Source organism: Choloepus didactylus, chromosome 19, assembly GCF_015220235.1.
Source record: "Choloepus didactylus isolate mChoDid1 chromosome 19, mChoDid1.pri, whole genome shotgun sequence".
Lineage (NCBI taxonomy): Eukaryota > Metazoa > Chordata > Mammalia > Pilosa > Megalonychidae > Choloepus > Choloepus didactylus.
The window spans coordinates 21,410,287-21,437,904 of record NC_051325.1 but is presented as its reverse complement, the minus strand read 5'-3'; the positions used below and the strand labels follow the sequence as shown (position 1 = coordinate 21,437,904).

The 27,618-nt window shown below is 36.9% G+C and overlaps 1 pseudogene; it reads right to left on the bottom strand.

Annotated features, from left to right (window-relative positions):
* Positions 1–27,112, bottom strand: LOC119515237 (annotated as a pseudogene).
* Positions 27,113–27,618: the final 506 nt, after the last annotated feature.

The following is a 27,618-nucleotide window of genomic DNA, read 5'->3' as shown; positions in this document are numbered from 1 at the left end:
TTAGTGGCCACTGGATTTAGGACTAGTCCAAGACCTTGATCTAGATTTTGACCTAGACCTAGACTGTGATCTTGACTGAGATTTGGATCTAGGTGGTTCTTTTTTCCTTGATTCCTTTTCATATCTTGAGCCAGACTTATAATACGTTTTGCAATCTGTTTTAGAGGTGCCTCTACTTTTGGTGTGAGATGCAGATCTAGAACGTGATTTAGTCTTCATTTTTTTCTTGGACTGGGACTTGGACCGTGATCTTGAATTGGATTTAGATCTTGAAAAAGATTGATTTTGGTGTTTGAATCTTTCATTGTTGGAATGGCTTCTGCTACACCGTGGTCTTCCAGTCAGTCTACTGTTTCTAGGACTATAAGATCTGTAGTTGTAATCAAAAGACCAACTTCTTGATCACCTCCTTTCATAGCTTTGGCTTCGAGAACGTCTGTCATAATCATCATAGTGAGAACTGAATACATTGCTAGAGAATTCTTTTGGATATAAACCTAGAAGTGGGATTGTGGGGTCACATGGTAATTTTATACTTAACTTTCTAAGGAACCACGAAATTGTCTTCCACAGTGGCTGCACTGTTTTACATTCCCATTAGCAATGAATTAGTGCTCCTATGTGGAACCACAAAATTGTCTTCCACAGTGGCTGCACTGTTTTATCTTCCCATTAGCAATGAATTAGTGCTCCTATGTTCCCACAAACTCTCCAACATTTGTAATTTTCTTTCTTTGTTTGTTTTTTTTAATAGTAGCCAATACAGTGTGTGTGAAACGGTATCTCATTTTGGTTTTGATTTGCATTTCCCTAATGGCTAATGACGTTGAGCATCTTTTCATGTGCTTTCTGGGCATATGCACATCTTCTTTGGAGAGATATCTATTCAAGTATTTGGCCCATTTTTAAAATGGAATGTCTGTCTTTTTATTGTTGAGTTGCAGGATTTCTTTATAAATTCTTGACATTAAAAACCCTTGTCAGATATGTGGTTTCTGAATATTTTCCCCATTATGTAGGTTGTTGTTTTACTATCATGATAAAGTCATTTGAGGCAGAAAAGATTTAATTTTTATTACAGTTTCTTTTGTTGGTTGTGCTGTAGGTGCAAAGTCTAAGAAAACATTGCCTAACACAAGGTCCTTAAGATGCTTCCCAGTGTTTTCTTCTAGGAGTTTGATAGTTCTGGCTTTAAGTCATTGATCCCGTTTGAGTTTGTTTTTGTATATGGTATGAGGTAGAGGTACATCTTCTTTCTTTTACAAATGGAGATCCAGTTTTTTCAGCACCACTTGAAGAGACTGTTCTTTCCTAATTGAGTGGTCTTTCCCCTTTGTCAAAAGTCAGTTGGCCATAATTGTGAGGGTTGATTTCTGAGCTCTTAATGCCGTGCCATCGGTTGATATGTCTGTCCTTGTGCCAGTACCATGATGTTTTGATTACTGGGCTTTGTAATAAGTTTTAAGATTGGGAAGTGTGAGTTTTCCAACTTCATTTGTCTTTTTCAAGATGACTTTGACGATTCAGGGCCTCTTGCCCTTCCATATAAATTTGATTATTGGCTTTATCTTTTCTGAAAAGAAGTTTGTTGGAATTTTAATTGGTATTGAAGTGAGTACGTAAATTGCTTGGGTAGAGTTGACATCTTAACAATATTTAGTCTTCCAATCCATGAACACAGAATGTCCTTTCATTTACTTAGGTCTTCTTTGATTTCTTTTTACAATGTTTTGTAGTTTTCTGAATACAAGTCCTTTACATCCTTGGTAAGATTTATTCCTAGATACGTGCTTCTTTTAGTTGTTATTGTAAATTTAATTTTTTTCTTGATTTCTTCTTCCAAATATTCATTGCTTATGTACAAAACACTACTGATTTATCTTTTTATAATTGAGTGTTAAGAATTTTTGAAAATATTTTCTTGATATAAGCCTCTTATTAGATATAGGATTTTCAAATATTTATTCTCATGCTATAGGCTGTCTTTTTTTATTTTTCTCAGTGGTATCCTTTGCAGCACAAAAGTTTTTAATTTTGCTGAAGTCCAACTTAGCTATTTTTTCTTTTCTCACTTATGCTTTGGTGCCATTGAACTGCTTCTTAAATAAGATTTCAAAGCATTTTTTGCATTGTTGAAGCTTAATATCATTGTATTTTCCCCCTGGAACTTGATATATTTACTATCTTTTTAGGGAAAAATTTCTGAAAGCAATCCAGTCAACAGTTTTCCATATGTTTTCGTGAGGTTATATTCATATTGGCTGCCTAGAGATAGTATGGATAATTTTCTTTTTCTGAAATTAACTGTGATTTTTTTAAATGAGTACTCAGGAGATGAATGACCATGGAGTCACCCACAAGGTAAGAATTTTTTTGTAGTTGATTGGCATCTGGTTAAATTGGTAGTCCCAACAAGAGAATCCTAAGGTAATCAGTCTAATAGCAGGTATTTACTGATTCTGGGCCCCAGGCCAGGCTAAGCATTGTGGGATTCTGGTGAGCAGTTCAGGATGAGCCAGGTGGAGGAAACACAGCTAATACTCAAGAAGCAATCATGAACAATCTTTCAAATTCCCAGTGTATCCAGCTAAGTGCTATTCAAGTAACTCCTCAATAAACATTTGTCAAATTAACAAAAACATAATATAGAATTGGGGACTCAATGTGGTATGGACATACTCATGCCATGACCTTGGGTAACTTATGTCATCCTTCTGAGCCTCTGTCAATTCATCTGTAAATGGGGACAATAATGCTCAGCTCAGAGGCATGTAAGCAAGAGGGACAAGACACTGCCTGCTCATTGTGCACTGAAACTGCCACGAATGCAGGAACCTACAGAGGCAGCCGAGAGAAAAGGGTAAGAACATGGGCTTGGGAGTTAAATGCCACTGGGTTAGGATTTAGTAGCTGTGTGCTCTTGGACAAGTCCTCATCTCTAAAACCCACTTTATGAGATTGTTGCTGGGATCATTTAAAACAGGGTAATATAGACAAAAGGCTCAACAAATGAAGATCTTTTAAGTGAAGGAGGCAACAAGTGCAAAGCACAAAAGTGCTCAATTCTCCCACGATGAGGGGATGTGGTGGGAAGTAACACAAAAGTAGGTTTGAGTATATCCTGGAAAGGAACTAAAAGCAGAATTTGAAGACTTAAACCAGGCATGATGAGAACCTTTGAAGGATTTTAATCAACAACTATTTTGCTTGATTCTTACCTCAGGCCAAAAAAGGCAACTTGCTACCTTGGGAAAAGCCCTGTTGTGGTAAACAGGAGGCTGGGTTTAGTTTTTAGCTCTGACACTAATTAGCTCTGTGCCTTAGACCAGTCATTTAGTCTCTCTGATCTTTATAACCATGAAAGTTCCTCAAAGTTTATTCTGGGAAAAAATTAAGCTCCAAGCCAATAGATGTGGTTGTCCTAGTGGTGCCACTGTGAGACTGAAGCTGAAGTTTAGAAACTAAACTTCATTTGGTCACCTGGGTCTGGCAATTTTCTAACACCAACAAACTTGGTGCTCTGAAACATCCTTGATGGCTTGTATGGCAAAATGGGTGAGCATAGATAGATATCCATTTCCAAGCCAAAGTGGTGTTTGGCAACATATTCCAAATGGCTCATACATCTGCCTGCAACAAGACTGATGGTTCCATGAAATTTCTGCAACATGTTTCTTGAACATTTTCTTGGCATGTAACATACATATAGAAAAGTGTTCAAAGCACTAGTGTCCTGCTCTTCTAGTTTTCTCAAACTGAAGACCCCAGAGTAATCAGTTCCCAAATCAAGGAGCAGAACATGGATCTGGCCCCAGAATCCCACTTGTACCCTCTCTAGTTATTACTGTCTCCAAGGATAAGCACTTATTTCTAATAGCCTGGACTAATTTTTAAATGTCAACAAAACTTGTTAAAAATAAAGATTACTGTGTTTAAGAGATCTTCATATGCCATTCAAAAGTCTAATCTTTTGCTTGTACCTGAATAAGTAGGTAAAACACTTCAGAAATTAGTTGGACAATGCATCTCAAGATCTGTTAACACATTTATATTATTTTGTAATTGGAAATGTATCCAAAGGAAAATTTGCTCAGAAAAGGATGATTTTATAGTCATAGACATTTTCACTTGAAACTTTTCTGTAATTATTACACTAGAAAGTAACTTAGACATTCAGCAATAGGTGAATCATTAAGTAAATATATCGATACAAATCATGAAACATTAATCAGCCATTTAAAGGAAAGACTCTATAACAACAAGGAGAGTACTTATCTTATCATGTTCTGTAGAAATTAAGAGTCAAAAATGGCCGTATGCTAGGGCCACTTCTTTATAAAACTCAAATGCATAAGGACAAGAACTTGAAAATATTTATGGAGAGATGGTTACTTTCTACATCTGTTATGAATTTATAAAATTGTAGTATAATAAAAACTTGATGGGCAAAATGAGAACATGTAAACATGTCTATTTAAAATAAAGACAAATTTATAACAGCATAGTCAGACCTTTTAAAGTACAAAGGAACAGGAGTGTTGCAGACTTCTTTCTTTTTAAAAATCTGAAAGTCATCTGATTGTTATCAGAATGATAAAAATTCTCAAGCATGACATCCCCCAGTGTTGGAAAGAATTCATAGAAATGGACGCTTTCATACAGGGATAGTGGGTATATAAACTGCTACATCCTTCTGGAAAACCAATGAGCAATACTGGTGAAATAAAAATGTATGTGCTCTTTGACCCAACAATCTTCCATCCCAGATAAATAAAAACACTAGGACTCAAAAATATAGGTATCAAGTGTATTGAGTTGTCACAGCATTGTTTGCAGTACAAAAACCAACAGCAAAAAAAAAAAAAAATATGAAAACAACCTGGATGTCTATCAGTTGCACAAAGTTTGGGCACCTAAACTGTGTTACAACCAGAGAATGAAACATTTTGCAGCTGTTAAAAGGAATGACTTAGATCTCTAAGATTGACTTGGAGGAATCCTCATGAATGACTGCTAAGTGTGAACAAGAGGTCAAAGAGTAATGTGATTAATAAAAACTCATTTTGTAAAGTCGCTACAAAACATCACACACATTTTTGGGTTCATAGAGGAACATGTGAAATGATTCTCTGGTTACCCAGGAAAACAAGGGGATGACTATTAACTTTTCCTTACTACATCAGTTGGTTTGAGTAGATGTTATTGTAAAATTTCTGTAAAGGGCTTTAGTAAAAATGATACAATTTTTTAAAAGTGAATGATTCCTTACCTAACCTGTAGTTTCAAGAGTACACCGGCTCGAGAATAAAACAAGCTCATGACAATGGTCATCAAACAGTTTTTTTTCTGACTCCAGCCCCCAGACTCTCTGAAAGGATAACAACTTCTTTTAAATTCCTTCTGAACATTTTTGGATGCCCCTGCAGGTTTCTCATGTGCATTCGGCAAATAAATCCCCTTTTCTTGGGGAAGGGAATGTGTGAAGAGAGGGACACCTGTTTCCTTCCCCGACATGCTGACTCCTTGTGCTAAAGTCTCCCCATCTGTCCTACAACATTGGCTCTATCCAGTGCCTGCTGATGTGCCTATGAAGCAGTTAGTCCATGACATCAAGAATGTGGGCATTTCTCCTGAGATTGCTGATTCCTGTTCCCGATGACCCACATGCCGCTGACATGATGCTGACTCATTGTCCTCCCCAGGTCTCACAGAGAGATGAGTGAAGCAGAGTTTTGTTTTCACTTGCTCTTTTATAAAAGTCTCCTTCCACCCTTAGGCCTCAGGCACTCTCAGGGGCTGCGCAAAAGGGCCATTTGCTGTGCAGTCACTCCCTCTGTCACTGCTGCATTATCCAGGAACCTAAGTTGCAACATGGGCTTTCCCAGACCTCCCATTAAAATCCACCTCAGTGGGCCCCCTTCATGAGTCTCTGTGTTAGTTTGCTGGGGCTGCCCTAAGAAAGTGCCACAAACTGGGTGGCTTAAAACAACAAAGATTTACTTACAGTTTGGGAGGCTGAAGTCTGAAATCAGGGGTTCAGCACGGCCATGATACCTCGGTTACCTGGAGTGGAGGATCCTTCCTTGCCTCTCCCCCCTTCTGGTGTTTGCTGGCCATCCGGGGCATTCCTTGGCTTTGTAGATGCATTGCTCCAGTCTGTCCCTCCACCATCACACAGCTTTCTCCCCTGTGTGTCTGTCTGTCTCTGGGTCCAAATTCCTCTCTTCTTGTAGGACATCAACCATATTGGACTAGGGCTTACTCTGATCCAGTTTCAGCTCATCTTAACTAATAATATCTTCAAAGATCCCATTTCCAAATAGGACCGCATTCATGAGAACAGGGATTAGGACTTGAACTGACTTTTGGGGAACACAATTCAAACCTTAATGCCCTCCAAACATTTCCAGATACGTGCAAGTCCTTAGAACAAATACAGTTTAGGCTCAAACTGGGCCGCTTCTATCCAGACTAGATTTTCAGTCCTTGGAGTCATTCTGATGTCCAAAGGCAGACTTCCTGAGGTCATAAATCATCCAAAGGAAAGTTGTTTGGGTAGAGCCTCTCCTCACCCTAATATCCTTCGGAGGCATTGAGGACAATTAAGGCTCTTCATGATCCCACTCTTCTTGAAGGGTAGATTGGATTGGCCGAGAGGTCAAGGGTACCTTGAAGGAATCAGTGATGTCCTGGGAGCCACCTGGTGTGGGGGTGCCTCTTCTAGTCTTTTCTGGGACAAGCATGGGAGGGTTTCATTACAGCCTTGGGTGTTTCATGATCTCATTGTGGGCTTGCTATCTTGTCAGGGAGGTGACAGAGAGAAGGGTTTTCCTTTATTTTTTTCCACCCTTAACCTTCTGGTTTCCCCAAGGAGGCCTTATTTCATTTGGATTTCACTTGCAGAGTAGAGTGCATGAGAAAAACATGTGGGTCTGGGACACTGGTTCCATCCAGGGCTGAAATGACTTTTTGATGTCTGAAGCCTGAAGGGCCCAGTGTACTCTACATTGTACATTTTGGATGCCTTATCACCCCAAAGCCTGCCATTTTGTGAAGAATATTATGCTGAATGCTCTACTGGATCCATTCAAGTCATGTCCCTACAACCTAATTGGCATTGCTACATAAGCTTGGAAACATTTCTTTGGAGTCCCCAGAACTTAATATTTAAAAACGACCATGAGGTGTCCTTCCCTTGATAATGAGTTTGATTCACGCAGCCACTTGCCATAAGCACCTTCATAAATAATGTCAGACTTGTGCTATTGCATCTAATTCCTAGGTGTTCTTCCCACCCTTGCCCCAAATATCATAACCTAGGTCTGGCACAGAGCTGTGAGCAATCTGGGGCAATCTTTTGACTTCTCAGAGCTGTTCATCCTTTCCTCACCCACTCTATGAACTCTGTGGGAGACACACAGTGTTCCACAAAGTGCTGAATGAATGAATGAAGCTCAGTTTACTCATCTTTCAAGCAGGGAGGTTGGGACTAGCCTATTCTAAGGTGTCATTCAGCCCAAACACTATGTGAGTCTCTAAATCTATATCATCATAGCTGCACAGGCTACTGTTCCATTTGTTGTTAGGACACTGATATGTTCACACATTTGATCCACAGAAAGAAGACAATGTCATTATACCCAGAATCGGATTCAGGATAAAAAGTTTACTTTTTAAAAGTACACTACTTTCAGAAAATCCATTAGGAAAAATAATGAAAAGATGATTAATTTCTTTTTTTAAGTCTTGAAGTGACCAAAGCTTAATTCAAATCTTCTATCATACATTAAAAATGTCTAAACCATATCATCTAATCAACTGCAAAATGGATGGGTTTGGTGGCTTAGACTATTATTTACAAGATTCCAATGAGAAAATTACATAAATGTGTCAGGGAACTGGTTCTGATTTGAGATAGTTATACATAATGGGGATAAACTATAAAGACTTGGAGACAGAACAATTTGTCTTGAATTCTGGATCTGCTGTTTACTAGCTCTGAGCTGTTAGTCATTCTGTGACTCAGTTTCCCCATCAGTATAATGTACAATGCATATACTATTTTGTCTATGATTTCAGAACTTTTGGATACTCTGTGACGTATTTATGACACTTTTTCAGACTAACAAATCCATCGTTTTAAGTTTAGTGCTTATTATCTGAAGGTATAACTAACATGCTGTTTTAAAATAAGTTTATCCTGTAGTTTCCAACTTTTTAGATATTGTGTAGATGCAATGGGGTTTCCCTTTATGGAAGTGAAATACGTGTTAATGGAAAATAAATTCATGTCCTTAAAGAGAAGGTACAAGCCTTGCAAAATGATTTGGAAACACTCTCAGGAATTGCTATGAATAAGTGTTTAATCTTCCCTAAACTAGAGAACAGGCCATGGAGGATGAAGTACAGATGACCAAAGAGAAGCAGAAGTAACAGTGATTGGTGTGGAAGGAAGATAGCTATAGAGCTTATCTACGGTGAGGGCCTAAAACTGACATCCATCATGGCCTGGTTGATAAGCTCCAGATGTAAGGAAAGGGAAGGAGCCTTTGATCTACTGAATCCTCACTGGGCCTGCCAGGTTAGAGCTACCTCTCTCCATGTTGATGAGGAAAGTCTCAAGATGCGCTGCAATAAATTGGGTAATCTGGACTTGGGACTGTTTCCCAAAGTCCCTTAATTAGTGTCACTTTCATCATCAAGTCCCTGGTTACTAGCTCATGGTGGGTTTTTCTTCTGCTGGGATTGATACATTATGAGGACCCAGTCACATGGAAATAGAACATTCAATCTGTTGCATTCCCTACTAGTTTATACACTTCAGGTCTGGGTAACTCAACCATTCCCAATTAGACTCCAGGAAGGGCTCTCATTTTTGATACAGTCAGAACCTCTCCTTTTGCAGTTGGGGAAACTGAGGCCCAGGTGTGTGACTTGTATAGGAAGATCACTACTGGCTAATGGCAGAACTGGATAAGAACCCATTTCTCCTGACTCAAAGTTCAGTGCTTTTTTTCATATGGCTATGCTTATCCTATGCAAAATGTACATTCGTAAAGAGTAATAGTGTATATCCTCATCCATATTCCTAAAGGGAAATGTAAATTGTGAGTGTCTAGGGGTAACAGTTTTGGGAGATATCCCTCTATGGGTGGGCCAAGTGATGACTGACAGATTCCCTGAAGTTCCCAGAAGCAGCCAATGTCACAAAAAATACTGAGGAAAGGCTATGTGGGAGGAGCCTGGCTGAGAGTGTAAGTTCTGGGCTTTTTATGCATTCAAGAAAACATTTTGAGTAAGAGCTGGCTCATTACGCCTTGAGGGAAGACCACTGCAGCTGAAATAAAATGTATCCTAATTAAATCTTCTGAGGAGTGCCTCATGCCATTTCTTGTGCTCTGTTTCTGGCTTATGAAATCATCTAACCTATGCTAAGTCCTTTGTTGGGATGAATCCAGAGTGAAAAGAGAACAGGATTCTTCAATGGCCTACAGAAGATTGCAAAAGATCCATGTGGACTCAACCCTAAATCCTGATTGTGAAATATCAGAATGGATAAAGAGAACAAAAGATGTCCTGACAACAGAATTATCATTAGGAACATTGCAGACCAGATAAACAACAAAACAATGCTTTCAGAACACTTTCTCTTCTTCCTTTTTCTCTTCTCCTTCCCTCCCTCCATGCAACCCCTCACCCACCTATCCTACCTCATTTTTCCTGAATTTTCCCTACTACACTTGTTTCATTATAAACAGACCTGTCAAGTCTTCTCCTCTCAAATCTGAACAATATTATTGACTCTTCCCGTATGGCATTTGCTGGATTGTTTTCATATCTTAAATTGGGATTTTTGACCTGCGATTTGTTTTACCAAATTTAATTCTTACAATACACATTATTCTGCAGCTTGCTTTTTCTCCCTAAACATACCACAAACAGTACGTAAGTTCAATGTGAAGGTAACTAACTTTCTGTTTTAACTGCTCAATATATTCCTTTGCAGGGTGTTACCACAATTTGTTCATAAAGAGACATTCCATTTATTTCCAGTAACCAAGTTCTAGGCTGTTAGAGACTCAGATTTTAATAATGGATTTCAAGAGAGTGCATCCCATGTGATACTCTCTACTACATCAATTTTCTAACCAGTATCTAATTTCTACACAAAACTCTCATTTGCTATCAGTGGGAAACACACCTCCAGGTAACAGCATAGCTTTCCTCTAGAGAGAAAGAGATACATGAGTTATACATAGTTCAGGACTGTATGTTCCTTCTTCAGTGGACACTACAACTGCTGACTACTGAAAAGACAGCCTTAAATACACACTTTGGGCACACCTGGGTGAGAGATGATGAATAGTAGTTTAACTTTGCTTCCTAAGCTAATTACATAAAAGTATATGTTGGCTTTTTTACATGAGCTCTGTCTACCCAGCAAAGAGGAGGGCACATTTCTTTAGCACTACATTATTTCTCCATGTGAGAAATAAATGCTTCCAAATCTGTTTTACTTCCAAAGCAAGTTTCATGAAACAAGAAATTAGTTGAAAAATATTCTTTTAAAACAATCTATAATTAATTAGTTTTAAGTGTATAAACATGCTTTGAGCATAATGGCTTTTTTCTGCATTAACTGAAATAATGTCTTTTGAATTACAGTATTTTAAAGAAACCCATGTTTTATCTTTCCCCACGGAGATTTCACAATTTTTGCCCACATTCAAAATACTGGCTATTATTAAGGTATTAATTTTATAACATTTGTCATCTCTTTCAAAAATCATTGGTTTCAATTTTTAAGTATATCATTTTTTTTTTAATTCAGTTTTATTGAAATATATTCACAAACCATACAGTCATCCATGGTATACAATCAACTGTTCACAGTATGATCATATAGTTATGCGTTCATCACCACAATCTATTTCTGAACATTTTCCTTACATCAGAAAGAATCAGAATAAGAATAAAACCTAAAAGTGAAAAGAGAATACCCAAACCATCCCCCATCCCACCCTATTTGTCATTTAGTTTTTACTCCCATTTTTCTACTGATTTTTTTTCAATTTTTTAACTTTGTTTATCAAAAAATTAAAAACAAACAGGCAAACAACAACCAAAAAAACCCCACAACATTTCAAACAAAGCAATGGATTAAGGAAAACAAATAACCTAAAATAACTACTTTGCTTCCAATATGTTCCTACCATACCCCAAGAAAATTAATAAACCATGTCCAAACAGAGGAGTAAGAAAAACAAATAATCTAAAATAACTACATTGCTTCCAACATGTTCCTACCATACCCCAAGAAAATTAACAACCCCTAAGAAAACAAAGGAATAAGGGAAAAAAAAAAACCTAAAATAACTCTATTGCTTCCAACATCATCTTACTATATCCAAGAAAGTTTACAAACCATAATCATTCCTGAGCATTCCCATAACATTGAGATTACCCTCCATAGTTTATCTGTTCTTATTAGATTATCATTCCCCCTCCACTAATTGGTACCTCTAGGTCCCCTACATTCTACAGTATAAAACATTGTACACTTTTCACAGAATTCACATTAGTGGTAACATTAAGTATATCATTTTATCTTTACTATAGGTTTTATTGGTTTCATTGCTCAACACTAGGCCTTTTTCAGTACTATTTCTGCTTTTTAAAATTTTGATTGATTCCTCAGGTAGCATATTTAGTCTATTTGGTTTTGTTTTCAGGAAGGATGAGGGGATGCTACATTTTCAGTGTCCTAGTATTTTTTTTTTTAACTGAGGTATAATTAACATAAAATAAAATTCACAGGCGTCATGTGTTCAAATTGACGAGTTTTGATAATTGTAGAATCTGTGGGACCACCACTCAAATTATTGTACAGAGTGTTTGGATCCTCCCTGAGCCTTCATATACCTTGCCAGCTCATTCTTCACCTTGCTTCACTCCTCTCCATCCCACCAGCCACTGTCTGATTTCAATTGCTGTGATTTAGTTTCCCCTGTATTTGCATTTCAAATAAATGGAATCATGCAGCAAAACCATTTTGTATCTTGCTTCTTTTGTTAATTTTATGGTTTTGAGATTCAGCGACGTGACTGTATATACCATTAGCATATTCTTTTTTATTGCTAAATAGTATTCCATTATATGAATTTACTACAATTTGTTCATTCAATTGTTTGTTGATGGGCTTGTTTTTCATTTCGGTTGTTTCCAGTTTTCTAATATTGTGAGTAAGGCTGCTCATATAAATCTTTTGGTAAACATATGCTTTTCTCTTGGTTATGAGTGAAATTGCTGGGTCATAAGGTTAAGTTAAACTCTTAGAAACTGCCAAGCAGCTCTGAAAAGACACTGTTCTACATTATAGTCCAACCAGCAGGGTACATAGGTTCCAGTGTTCGACATCCTTGACAAGACTTAAATTTGTCCGTCTTTTTTGTATTAGTCATTCAAGCAGGTGCCAATGATATCTCATTGTGGTTGTAATTTGTATTGTACTGATAACTACATGTCCTTTTCAGTTAATGTCTTCTATCCTTATTCTCAAATAACCAGTAATCTGGTTTTTGTCACTACAGATTAGTTTTGCTTTATCTGGAATTTTATACAAATGGAATCACATGGGATGTATTTTTTAACAATTTTTTTCTTTTATGACTCATTCTTTTAATGTCCAACCTAGATATTGCAAAAATTTTCTCCTATTTCTTTTAGAAGTTTTATGACTCTAACTTTATATATAGGTCTATGGTTCATCTCAAATTAATTGAAGTAAGGGTTGTGATCCATTTTTTTTCCATGTGGATATTCTGGTAGTTCCAGAAATATTTGGTGAAAAGACTCTACTTTCCCAATTGGATTAATTGGTCACTTTGCCAAAAATAAATTGAATGTTTATGTGTGAATCTAATTACTTTATTTGATTATGAATATATTTGATTTATGAATATTATGCTAATATGACCCAGTCTTGATTATTATAGCATTATAGTAAGTCTTGAAATCAGGTAGTAAAAGCCCTCCAGTTGTTTTTCTCAAGTCTGTTTTGTATATTTGTGTTCCTTTCCATTTGCATATGAATTTTTAATCAATTTATTAATTTCTACCAGAAAACTTGCGGAGATTTTGATTATCATTGCATTGAATCTGTTCATCAAACTGGGGATAACTGACTTAAAAATATTGAGAATTTAAATCCAGGAACATGGTTTATCCCTCCATTTATTTGGTCTCCTTTAATTTCTATTGAAGTATTATAGAATTTATAATGTACATGTCTTGTATATATTTTGTTAAGTATATCCCAAAGTTGATGCTATTGTAAATGCAACTTTTTAAAATTTCATTTTCAATGGTTTGGTGCTAGCATATAGTAATACAATTGATTTTTGTACGTTGGCCTTGTATTCTGCTACCTTCCTAAATTCTTTATTAAATCTAGTAGTGGTTTATTTATTGAAGACATCTTAGGAAGTTTTTATGCACACAACCATATTACCTCTGAACAAAGAGAGTTTCACTTCTTCCTGTCTTATCTGGGTACCTTTAATGTCCTTTTCTTGCCTTATTGTGCTAGCTAGTATTGCTAGTATAAAGTTGAACAGAAGTGGGAAGAACATCCATCCTTGCCTTTTTCCAATATTAGGGCGAAACAGTCAACCTTTTACCACTACATATATTGTTTGCTGTGGATTTTTCAGGTTTAAAAAATTCCCTTCTGTTTCTCATCGGTTAAAAGTTTTTCAGATGACTGGGTGTCGTAACTTGTCAAATTATTTTTCTACATCTGACATGATCATATTTTTCTACTTTATTATATTAATAGGCATATTATAGCAATTATTTTTTGAATAATAAATACATCTTATATTCCTGATATAAATTCTACTTGGTCATGAAGTTTTATTCTTTTTTGCATTGCTAGATTCAATTTCCTAATATTTCACTAAGGATATTTATGATATTGATTTTAATTTTTAATTTCCTGTAATATCTTTGTCTGGTTTTGGTATCAGGGAAATCTAGTCTCATAAAATAATTTTAGAAATATTTCTTTCTCCTCTATTTTCTGAAAAAGTTTGCATAGAATTGGCACTATTTCTTCCCTCTGGAAATTTTGATAGCATTAAACAGTGAATACTGGAGTTTCTTTGTGGGGAGGTTTAATTACAAATTCAAGGTTCTTAGTAAATATATAGGTATTCAGGTTTTCAAATTTCATTTCCATCAAATTTGATATCTTGTATCTTTCAAGCAATTTGTCCGTCTCATTTAGGTCATGAATTTGTTGGCAGAAAGTTCACATTATCCCATTATTGTCACTTCAATGTCTGTATATTCTTTAGTGTTGTCCCCTCATTCATTCCAGATATTGGAGTTTATTTCTTGTCTGTCATGTTTCTTTTGAGATTTAATTCACATACTATAAAAGCCATCATTTTAAAGTGTACAACTTAGTGTTTTCTTTTTAGTAGATTAACAAAGTGGTGAAATCTTTCTACCTAAATTAGGTAGAATCCTTTCTACCTAATTTCAGAAATTTTCATTACCAAAAGAAAGCTAATGCTCATTAGCAGTCCCTCTACATTCTCTTTTCCCACTCTTGGCAACTCCTCTTAGCAACCACTCTTCTACTTCTGTCTGTATCCATTTGTTTATTCTGGACATTTCATATAAATGGAATCATACAATGTGTTGCCTTTTGGGTATGGCTTCTTTCACTTTGAAAAATGTTTTTCAAGGCTTATCCATGTTGTCCCATGTATTGGAACTTCATTGCTTTTTATGATTGAATAATATTTCATTGTATGGATATGCCACATTCTATTCATCCATTCATGAGCTGATGCCCATTTTGGTTGTTTCTACTTTTTGGCTATTAGGAATAATGCTGATATGAATATTCATGTACAAGTTTTTGTTTGAGTATCTGTTTTCAATTTTCTGGGTATACAACTAGAAGTGAGATTGCTGGGTCATGTAGGAACCATTTCAGTATCTGAAGAACTATCAAATGATTTTTCAAAGTGGCTGCACCATTTTACATTCTCCTTACAAATGATGGAAGGTTCCAATTTTTCCACATCTTTGTCAACACAAATTAAAATCATCCTAATGAGTGTGACATAGTATTTCACTGTGGTTTTGATTTGCATTCCCCTCATGCTAATGATGCTGAACATCTTTTCATGTGCTAATTGACTATTTGTCTTCTTTGCAAAGATATCTATTCAAATTTTTTCTCCATTTTTTAATTGGGTTATTTGTCTTTTGGTTGTTGAGTTGTAAGAGTTCTTTCTATTCTAGATACTAGGCCCTTATCAGATAGAGAATTTGCAAATATTTTCTCCCATTTTATGGGATGTCTTTTCAATTTCTTGATAGTGTCCTTTGATTCACAGAAGTTTGTTTTTTGTATGTTTTTGTTTTTGTTTGATTAATCCAGTTAATCTATATTTTCTTTTGTGGCTTATGCTGTTTGGTGCTATATTTAAGAAACCATTGCCTAAACCAAGGTCATGAAGCTTTACTTCTATGTGTTCTTCTAAGAAATGTATAGCTTTCACTCTTACATCTGTATCTTTGTTCCATTTAATTTTTTTTTAATATGGTGTGAGGTAAGGGTTCAAATTTACGTGATATCCAATAATTTCAGCAGTAATTGTTGAAAAAATTCATCTTTTCCAATTGAGTAGACTGGGAACCCTTGCAAAAGTCAATTGACCATAGATGCATATGTTTGTCTCTGGACTCTCAGCTGGGTTCCATTGATCTATATGCCTATCCTTATACCAGTGCAACACTGCCTTCATTACTATGGGGTTGTAGTAGTTTTGAAACAGGATTTTTTCTCTACCTTTGTTTTTCTTTTTCAAGATTGTTTTGGCTGTTCTAGGTTTCTTGCATTTCCATGTGAATTTTAGGGTCAGCTCATCCATTTATGCAAAAACTGTCGCTGGATTTTGATCAGGATTGCCCTGAATGTACAGATACATTTTGGGAGCATTCCATTCAGCAATATTAAATCTTCATCCAGGAATATAGGATATCTTTCCATTTATTTAGTTCTCCTATAATGTGCTTCAACAGTGGTTTGTGGTTTTCAGGGCATGGTTAACTTTGTTCCTAAGTATTTTCTATGAAGCTATTGTAAATGGCATTGTTTTCTTAATTTCATTTTCAGATTTTAAAATATTGATCTTGAATACTGCAACCTTGCTGGACTATTTTATTAGCTCTTATATTTTTTGTGGATGCTTTAGGATTTTCTATATATAAGATTATGCATGTCATCTGCAAATGGTAGTTTCACTTCGTCCTTTACAATCTTGATGCATTTTATTTCATTTTCTTGCCAAACTGTCCTACCTAGAACCATATTATTCTGTTACCATCTATATAATCTAACATTTCCCCTTTTAATCACATTCAGATATATATTTCAGTGATGTTAATTACGTTCACAATGTTTTGCTACGGTCACATCCATACATTTCCAAAACATTTAATTGTTTCAAATAGGAAACCTGTACATTTTAAACCTTAACTTCCAATTCTGTACCCCTACCTCCATGAACCCTGGTGATGTATATTCTAGATTCTTACTTAATGAGTTTGCTTATTCTAATTGTTTCAAATCAGTGAGATCATATAATATTTGTCATTTTATGTATAGCTTACAAATGCAACATGATGTCTTCAAGGTTCATCCATGTTGTTGCACGTATCAGGACTCCATTTCTTTTTATGGCTGCATAATATTCTCTCTCTTTTAAACTATTACAGGGGTCGTTATTTCTTTATACCACTTCAATTCACTGCCTAGTGTCCTTTCCCTCCAATATGAAGAACTCCCTTTAGCATTGCTTGTAGAACAGGGCTAGTGATGATCAACTCCTTCAGCTCTAGTTTGGCTGGAAATATCTTAATCTCTCCCTCGATTTTGAAAGTCTCACCAGATATAATATTCTTTGTTGGCCATTGTTTTCTTTCACGCTTTAGTATTTCATACTACTGCCTTCTTGCCTCCATGGTTTCTGATGGGAAATCAGCATTTAATATTATTGTGATTCCTTTGTATATAACCCATTGTTTTTCTCTTGCAGCTTTCAGAACTTTCTCCTGGTCCTTGCCTTTTGCCAGTTTGATTGCTAAGTGTCTGGGCATGGTTCTCTTCAAGTTTATCCTGTTTGGGGTTCATTGGGCTTCTTGAATGTGAGTATTCATATCTTTCGTTAAATTTGGGAAGTTTTGTGCCATTATTTCTTTGGATATTTCTTCTGTCCTCTCTTTCTTTTGGGACCCATAGCATTTATCAGTACACTTGATGGTGGCCCACAGGTCTCTTAGACTCTGTTCACTTTTTAAAATTCTTTTTTTTTCCTGATCCTCAGTCTGAATCATTTCAGTTAGCTTGTCTTTGAGATCACTATTTTTCTTCTTCTTCTGCTGAAATCCTCTAGGTATGTTTTCTTTTCAGTAAGTGTAGTCTTCAACTCCAGTGATTCTGTTTGGTTCCCTTTTTAAGTTTCTATCTCTTTATTGAGGTTCTCATATTGCTCATCATTGTTTTCCTGATATAGTTTAGTCCTTTGTTTGTGTTTTCCTTTATCTCCTTGAGCATACAGAGGATCATTTTTAAAATTCCTTGTCCAGTGTCCACAGTCTGGTCCTCTTCTCTAATGGTTCCTAGGTTTCTGTCTTGTGTCTTTGGATGGGCCATCATCTCCTGTTCCTTTGTTTGTTCCATCATCCTTTGATGCATAATGTACATTTTAATATGTTAAATTGCAATCTCTGGGGTTTAATCCCTGAGCTGTCTGTTCCTTAAGTTGTTATCCAGATAATGATATGGCAGAGATGTCCTTCAATGTCAGGAACAAAGCAGTGACCTGATACATTGTGTAGCCCCTCAGATGTTGCTGGGGCTTGGTGGCCATGTAGAAATGAGCGAGGTCCGCACCCTGCTCCCAGGAGAAGCTCATCCTCCCATAGCCTCTGCTGCTACCACCTGCCCAGTACCATCAGGGCAACCCAAGTGCAGTGGTTTGGGCTCCTGAGGCAGCAAATAGGAAGGGTGCGGTGGATCCACTGCAGTGCCTCTCATGGCTGCATAACATTCTATGCTATGTACATACCACATTTTGTTTATCCATTCCTCATTCCTGCACTCCTGAGTTACTTCCATCTTTGGGCAATTGTGAATCATACCACTATGAATATTGGTGTGCAAACATCTGTTTGAGTCCCTGATTTCAATTCTTTTGGTGTTTACCTAGTAGTGGGATTGTCATATCATATGGTAGTTCCATATTAGCTTTCTGAAGATTCACTGAACTGTGTTCTACAGTGGCTGTACCGTTTCACATTGCCACCAGTAATGCATGAGTGTTCCTATTTCTCCACACCCTCTCCAGCTCTTCTTATTTTCAGTTTTTTTAAAAGCAGCCATTCTAATTGATGTGAAGTGCTATCTCATTTTCGTTTTGATTTGCAATTTCCTTCTGGCTAATGATATTGAGCATCTTTTCATGTGCTTTCTGGCCATTTGTATATCTTTTTTGGAGAGATGTCTATTCAAGTCTTTTGCCCAATTTTTAATTGATTTTTTGTTGTTAAGGATTTCTTTATATATTCTGGATATTCAACCTTTCTTCCTTTACTGGATACATGGGTTCCAAATATTTTCTCCCATTGTGTAGGCTGTCATTTTAATTTCATGAAAAAGTCCTTAAAGAACTCTAAAATTTTAGGACTTTAAAATTTTTAATTTTGGTGAGGTCTTATGTATCCATTTTTTCTTTCATTGCTTATGCTTTGGGTGCAAAATCTAAGAAACCACTGCCTAACACAAAGTCCTGAAGATGCCTCCCAATGTTTTCTTCTAGGAGTTTAACAGTGCTGGCTCTTCTATTTAGACCTTTGAGCCATTTTGAGTTTATTTTTGTAAAACGTGTGAGGTATGGGCCCTTCTTTTTCTTTTTTTTTTCTTTCTTTTTTTTTTTTTTTTTTGCAAATGGAAATCCAGTTTTCCCGGCACAGTTTCTGGAGGCGAGTATTCTTCCACAATTGAGAGGTTTTTGCTCCCCTGTCAAAAATCCATTGAACATAAATACGAGGGTTGATTTCTGAGCTCTAAATTTGACGCCATTGGTCTATATGACTGCCCTTGTGCCAGTAGCATTAATTATGTTGGCTTTGTAATAAGTTTTAAAATCAGGAAGTGTGAGTTCTTAAACTTTATTCTTCTTTTTCAGGATAGCTTTAGCTATATGGAACCACTTACCCTTCCATATAAATTTGAAGATTGGCTTCTCCATTTCTGCAAAGAAGGTGGTTGGAATTTGGATTGGGATTCTGTTGAATCTATAAATTGCTTTGGGGAGGATTAACATCTTATTTTATTTAGTCTTTTAATCCATGAACATGGAAAGTCCTTCCAATTATTTATATCTTCTTTGATTTCTTTTAGCAATGTTTTGTAGTCTTTTGTGTACAAGTCCTTTACATCCTTGGTTAGATACATTCCTAGATATTTGATTCTACTGTGAATTGAATTTTTTCTTGATTTCTTTTTATTGTTTGTTGCTTGTATATATAAACCCTATTGATTTTTTTATTTTTTATTTTTTTATTTTTGTTTTGAAATAATTTCAAACATATAGGACAGTTTCAAATACAATACAAACCCCATACAGAGAACTCCAACACCCCCCCCACCTCCAGATAGCTGTATCTACCAATTTTACATTTTGCTACCTTTGCAGTACCTTTCTTTCTCCTTCCTTCCTTCCTTCCTTGCTTCCTTCATTCCTCTCTCCCTCCCTCTCTCATCTCTTTCAACTATATCTATTATCTTTCTATCAATTATCTATCTACCTCTGTATCATCTTCTGAACATCTGAGAGCAGGTTGCCTACATCATACTCCTTGAACTCTTAACACTTCCATGTACATTTCCTACAAACAAGGAAATTCACTTACGTCATTAACTTCACTGCAGTTAATTCAAGAAAATTAATACAGATATAAAGGTTAAATTCTATATTCCAATTTTTTCTTATGCCCCCTTTGAGCTTTTCTCCTCCATTCTTAGATCCACTCCAGTATCACATATTGCATTGATTGTCCTTAACTCTTAATTAAAACTTTTTTTAAAAATTAAGTATATAAAATTTTTTTAAAAAAGATACATAATAAGAAAACATTTCAAACAAACCATGACAAGGGAGTAAGAAAAAGACAACTAACCTAAAATAACTACTTTACTTCCTACATGTTCCTATGCTACCCCAAGAAAATAACCTAATATAGCAACATTTCTGTGAACTTGTTCCTACCATACCCATCAGAAATAAATAAACCATAGTCATTCCTGGGCATTCCCAGAATGTTAAATTTACTGACGATAGTTTATCTGTTCTTATTGGGTTATTGTTCCCCCTTCATTAATTGCTCTTTCACTAGTTTCCCTGCATTCTACATTATAAACCACTTATTTTATGAGTGTGTTGTTTAACATCCAGGTCTTTGTGAATTTTTTAAGTCTCTGTTTATTGACTTCTAACTGTATTTCATTGTGGTCAGAGAATGTGCATTGAATAATTTCAATTTTTAAAAATTTATTGAGGCTTGTTTTATGTCCCAGCATATGGTCTATTCTGCAGAAAGTTCTGTGATCACTAGAGAAGAATGTGAATCCTGGTGATTTGGGATGTGATGTTTTATATATGTCTGTTAAATCAAATTCATTTATCAGATTGTTGAGGTTTTCAATTTCCTTATTGGTTTTATGTCTGGTTGATCTATCTATAGGAGAAAGTGATGTGTCGAAGTCTCCAATTATTGTGGAAACATCCATTGCTTCCTTCAGTTTTGCCAGTGTGTGTCTCATTATTTTGTGGCACCTTGATTGGGTGCATGAACATTTATGATTGTTATTTCTTCTTGTTAAATTGTCCCTTTTATTACTATGTTGTGGCCTTCTTTGTCTCTCATAACATCCTTGCATTTAAAGTCTCTTTTATCTGAGATTAATATTGCTAATCCTGCTTTCTTTTGGCTGTAGCTTACATGATATATTTTTTCCATCCCTTCACTTTCAATTTCTTTCTGTCCCTGTGTCTAAGATGAGTCTCTTATACACAACATATTGATGGTTCATATTTTTTGATCCATTCTGCCAATCTATATCTTTTAATTGGAGAGTTAAATCCAGTTACATTCAACCTTATTACTGTGAAGGCATTTCTTGAATCAGCCATCCTGTCCTTTGGTTTATGTTTGTCAGATATATTTTTTCCCTCTTTCTCTTATTGTCCTTTAATGAACCAATATCGAATCTCTTTAGTACTGAACCTTTCTCCAACTCTCTCTCTACTTTCTTTGTTTCTCTGTCTGTAGGGCTCCCTTTAGTATCTAAAGTAGGGCAGGACTTTTATTAGCAAAATCTCTTAGCATTTGTTTGTCTGTGAAAAATTTAAGCCCTCCCTCAAATTTGAAGCAGAGCTTTGCTGGATAAAGTATTCTTGGTAGGAAATTTTTCTCTCTCAGAATTTCAAATATGTCATGCCACTGCCTTCCCGCCTCTATGGTGGCCGCTGAGTAGTCACTAATTAGTCTTATGTTGTTTCCTTTGTATGTGGTGAATTGCTTATCTCTTGCTGCTTTCAGAACTTCCTCCTCTTCAGTATTTGACAGTCTGATCAGAATATGTCTTGGAGTGGGTTTATCTGGATTTATTCTATTTGGAGTTCACTGGGTATTTATGCTTTGTGTATTTATATTGTGTAGAAGGTTTGGGAAGTTTTCCCCAACAATTTCTTTGAATACTCTTTCTAGACATTTACCCTTCTCTTCCCCTTCTGGGACACCAATGAGTCTTATATTTGGATGTTTTATTTGATCTATCATATCCCTGAAGTCCATTTCGATTTTTTTAATTTTTTTCCCCATTCTTTCTTTTGGTCTTTCATTTTCCGCTCTGTAGTCCTCAAGGTTGCTGATTCATTGTTCAGCTTTCTCTAGTCTTGTACTATGAGTATCCAGAGTCTTTTTAATTTGGCTGACAGTTTCTTTTATTTCCATCAGATCATCTGTTTATTTATTTACTATTGCAATTTCTATTTTATGCTCCTCTAGGGTCTTCTTCATGTCCTTTATATCCTGTGCCATGCTCTTCTTCATATCCTTTATGTCCTGTGCCATGCTCTTCTTCATGTCCTTTATATCCTATGCCATGCTCTCATTCTTTGTCTTTAGTTCTTTGATTAATTGTTCCAAGTTCTTTGTCTCCTCTGACCTTTTGATTTGGGTGTTTGGGTTTGGGTTATCCATATCATCTGTTTTTTTCATATGCTTTAAAATTTTCTGTTGTTTTTGGCCTCTTGGCACTTCCTTTACTTGACAGGGTTCTTTTAGGATATGTAGGATTAATCAAAGACTAATCTCTAACTTGTCAGAACTACAGCTTGGTGGCGTACACTTTAACTAACCAGCAGATGGCATCTGCGAGTCACCTATTCCCCTCAAGTCAGTTCTCCCCAACTCTGTCTTTGTGGTGTGTGGGGGTCTGATTCTTGTGGGGTCCAACTGGTGCACCAAGTTTGGGTATGTTGTTGGTGCTGTCTGCTGTGAATGTGGGGCATATGTCTGAGCAGTTAGGGAGGGAAGCGTTAATAATCAAACCTCCCAGGTGTTCCTGGAGATTTAAGGCTGTTGCAAGAGTCTAAACCTTCATTTCAGTCTTGCCACAGATTGTCTCTGCTGCTGATCCACAAGTCCTTGGTATTGGCGTACGGTCCCTGGGATTTCCAAGTGGGTCCCTCTTCCACGCTGTGACCTTCTAGGGCCTCTGCTGAGGGAAGGCTGTGCTACATCACAAGTGCGCACTGTCCCTCAAGGGCAGTTCTGGGCCGCTGGGCCATGTAGGTGTGTTCCCAGCCGGCTGTAAGGATGGCTGCATGGAATATGTTAATTTCCCCCTTTTAGCACAGCTCTGCCTTCCCAGGTCCAGGACAATTAGCTGTGGGTGGGTGAATGGCTATTGTCCATGCCTGATATTGTGGTGTGTGTGCATGTTGCTGGAAACACTTCCTGTCACACTGGGTTTTTTGGCGCGGCTCTGGGCTGTGGCTTCAGTGCCAGGCAGGAGTGTTCCCAGCCCACCGGGAAGATGGCTGCAAGGGGTGTGGTTATTTTCCCCTTTTGGCTTACCTCTGCCTTCCTTGCTCCAAGACAATTGGCAGCAGGTGCGCAAAAGGCTATCTTCCATGCCAGATATTGAGGCATTCACACAGCCTGGTCCTGCAGCAATTCACTGTGTGGTTATTGCTGCTGTATCTGCAGCCATTTTTGGGTTTTTTAAAGAAGAACTAGTCCACCTCCAAATGCCAACCTATGGTTTCCCCACACCACAGCGTGGCTACTGGATATTCAGTAGGCTTACTCACTCATTTCAGAACACAGACTCCTGGTTTCACAAGTGCATGGTCCCTGTGGATTTAGCAGACCTTGTCCAGCCAGTGGATCACTGGAACTGGTGTTCTGGGTCACTTTCTGGCTTTTTTCTACTATTTTTCATGGTGGTGTTTTTTTTGCCCTGTCTCTTCTAGCTGCTGTCTTAGGTTCTTCAAACCCTATTGATTTTTGGGTGTTGATCTTGTACCCTGATACTTTGCTAAATTCATTTAGTAGCTCTAGGAATATCTTGTGGATTTTTCAGGATTTTCTGAAATCCAGGATTTTCAGGATCTTGTCTTCTACAAATAGGGAAAATTTTACTTATTATTTTTCCAATTTGAATGCCCTTTACTTCTTTTTCTTGCCTAATTGCTTTGGCAAGAACTTCTGGTACAATGTTGAGTAACAGTGGTGGCAGTGGGCATCCTTGTCTTCTTCCTGATCTTAGAGGCAAGGTTTTAGTTTTTCACTATGAGGTAGGGTGTTAGCTGTGGGCTTTTCTTATATGCCCTTTATCATGTTGAGGAAGTTTCTTTCTATTTATAGTATTGTGTTTTTATCAAGACAGGGTGCTGGATTTTGTCAAATACTTTCTCTACATCAATGAGATGACTGTGTTTTTTTCCTTCATTCTGTTAATGTGGTCTATTACATTAACTGATTTTCTTAGGTAGAACCAACCTTGCATACCAGGGATAAATCCCACTTGATCATGGTGAATAATTCTTTACTATGCTGCTGGATTCAGTTTGCTAGTATTTTGTTGATTGTTTTGCATTTATAATCATAGAAGATATTGGTCTCTTGTTTTCTCTTTTTTGTGGTATTTTTTTCTTGCTTTGGTATGAGGGTGATGTTGCCCTCATAGAATGAAGTAGAGAGTGTTCCCTTCTCTTCAATTTTTTGGAAGAATTTGAGCAGAATTGATCTTAAGTCTTCTTGGAATGCTTGTGTTCTCCTGTGAAACCATCTGGTTCTGGGCCTTTCTTTGTTTGGAGATTTATGAGTACTGATTCAATCTCTTTACTAGAAATTGGTTTGTTGAGGTCTTCTCTTTCTTCTCAAATCAATGTGGGTGGTTGTCTGTTTCTAAGAATTTGTGCATTTCATCTAGGTTATCTAATTTATTGGTGTACACTTGTTCATAGTAACCTCTTAGTTCTTTTTATTTCAGTAGGGTTGATAGTGATTTCTCCCTTTTCATTTCTGATTTTCATTATTGGTGTCCTTTCATTTTTTCTTTGTCAGTCCAGCTAAGGGTTTGTCAATTTTATTGATGTTTTCAAAGAATCAACTTTTCATTTTGTTGCTTCTTGCTACTGTTTTTTTTGTTTGTTTGTAATTTCATTTTTCTCCACTCTAATCTTTGTTTCCTTCCTTCTGTTCACTTTGGGTTTAGTTTACTCTTCTTTTTCTAGTTCTTCCAGTTTTGAGGTTAGGTCTCTGATTTGAAGTCTTTCTTCCATTTCAATGCAAGCATTTAGAGCTATTAATTTCCCTCTCAGCACTGCCTTTGCTGTATCCCACATAAGTTTTGTTTTGTTGTCTTTTCATTTTCATTTGCCTCAAGTTATTTCTTAATTTTGCTTGTCATTTCCTCTTTTGTACATTATTTTTTTTGCATACATTGTTTTCTATACACATATTTGTGAATTTTCCATTTCTCCATCTGTTATCGTTTTCTAGTTTCATTCCGTTGTGGTTGGAGAATGTACATTGCACAATTTCAGTATTTTTTAATTTATTGAGACTTGTGTTGTGACCTAACATATGGTTTATCCTGGAGAATGATCTATGTGCACTCAAGAAGGGTGTGTATTCTCTTTTTGTTGGGTGAAGTGTTCTGTATATAACTGTTAAGTCTAGTTGGTTTAGAGTATCATTCAAATCCTGTATTTCCTTATTTATTTTATGGCTAAATGTTCTATCCATTATTGAAAGTAGCATATTAAAGTCTCCTATTAATGTACAATCTTCAATTTCTCCCTTCAAATCTGTTAGGCTTTGCTTCATATATTTTGGGGCTTTGCTGTTAGGTGCATATACATCTTCTTCTTGAATCGTCCCCTTTGTCAGTATATGATCACCATTCTTGTCCCATAATTGTTTTTGACTTAAGTCTATCTTATCTGATATTAGCTATGGCTACTTCAGCTCTCTTTTGGTTACAACTTGCATGGTGTCTTTCTCCCCATCCTTTCACTTTCAACCTGCTTGTATCTTTTAAGATTAGTCTCTTGCAGACAGCAAATAGTTGGGTCATGCTTTTTAATCCATTCTTCCAATCTCTGCCTTTTGACTACAGAGTTTAATCTATTCAAATCTATTCAATACACAACTTCCTTCTGCCATTTTACTATTTAGCCTTTGCATGTCTTACACCTTTTTTGTCCTTCAATTCTTCCAGTAATGCTTACTTTTATATTTATTGTATTTTTTATGTGTATGCCATATTGTATGCCTTATCTTTTCTATCTGGACATATTTTTCATCTATTTTCCTTGTGTTTTCCATGGGGTTTAAATGTAATATCCTAAATAGGTAACAATCATATTTCATTTGATGCCAACTTAACTTCAAGAGCATAGGCATATATTTTGCCACTGTCCCTCTGTCCTCTCCACCTTTTTTTTTTTTCTTTGTACTTGTTACCACTTCTCTCTTTGTGCATTGTATGTCCAAAACCTTAGATTTATTGGGAAAGCAGTTTTTATTCCTGAAGACATGGCAGAGCTGGTGCCCCAGATGCAGTCTCCCTTATTCAGGCCTCATGGGATATAGATCAACAGCACCTTCTGCACAGGTCACAGCTCCAGGTTTCTCCTCCTTGAGTAGGAAGTTCCAGCAGATTCACTTGGCCTGGGGAGGGAAATCTCCCTCCCAGGCTTGGGGGCAGCTCTTCCTGTGACTCTGTGCACACAGGCTGTTCTCAGAGTCTCTGATGAAGTTCTCAGAGGGCAAATGAATCCCTTGCTCCCTGTGTGGTCCCCACAACCCAATAAGCATTCATCTGCTCAGAGCCAATGCCGTGAGGTCTCACTCCAGGGTCAGCAGCTGCTCTGGTCTTTGTACTTGGTCCTCAAGGTCTTGAGGATTTCAAAGTTCCTCCGGATAGTAAAAAGGAAAGTAAAGAATTACTAAAGGCCAAGAAAATGACAAGATGAGTAGGCTTAGCCTGCCATCTTGTGGCTCGCCATGGAATAAGTGCTTCCCCAAGAAATTATTCCTGAGAGGGGCAAACAGGGGTGGGGAGAATGAGGGCCTGAGAACTGACAATTGGAAATAAAAAGCATTTAATTTTTTCAGACTATATGATGATATTCTGCAGTTGTATTTTAAAGGATAGCTATGTGGAAAGATAATATTTATAATTATTATGGATTTAAATTTGTTTTTATTTAATGTAAATGGAGTCAGTAGAAGTTATTCAAACATATAATTCTGCTTCCAATTAACTTCCAGTCTATGGAAGGCCTCCTTTCCTTTTCTGTCCTGTGGTCCATAATCGGAACCCCTTGGGTTGCTCGCAGGTGTTTCTGAGAACCCCAGGGTGCCGGCATGTTCCATGGGCCCTCCCGTGCACCGCAGCACCTCGTGCTCCAGACTGAGGCTCAGTCACCTCCTCCGTAACCTCCTGCATGTCTGTGACTACTTTTCTGTGCTGTAATTATTCTTTCTGGTCTGTTTTACTGAAGACTGTGAACAAAGATGACTCCTCCAAACACAACTTAGCTGATACTTGATGATAACATAAGAGCATTACAACGCACAAACAGGAAACTTAGAGATACACCCCCAGGTTCTATTTTCCTAGAATTTCTCAGCTGCCTCTCTCCTTTGATGCCTCTACTGGGCAGAGCACTTAGCACGTTGCCACGTGGCTGGTCCCTGTGCTTTCACATGGAGGAGAGTCCACATTTTTAACATCTTCCATCGTGCCTCTGGGCCTGGTCTGAGGAAGCAAAGTGTGGCTCCACATTGTATTAACCTCTGCATGACACAACCTCCCAGGACAATGCCGATGCTGATGGCATTCACACGGCATGTTCACATGTGAACATGCCATTCACGTGATACTTACCATCTCATTCTGTGTCCTTTGAATTTAGACTACTTTACTTATGTACAGGGTTCCCCAAAGAAAGT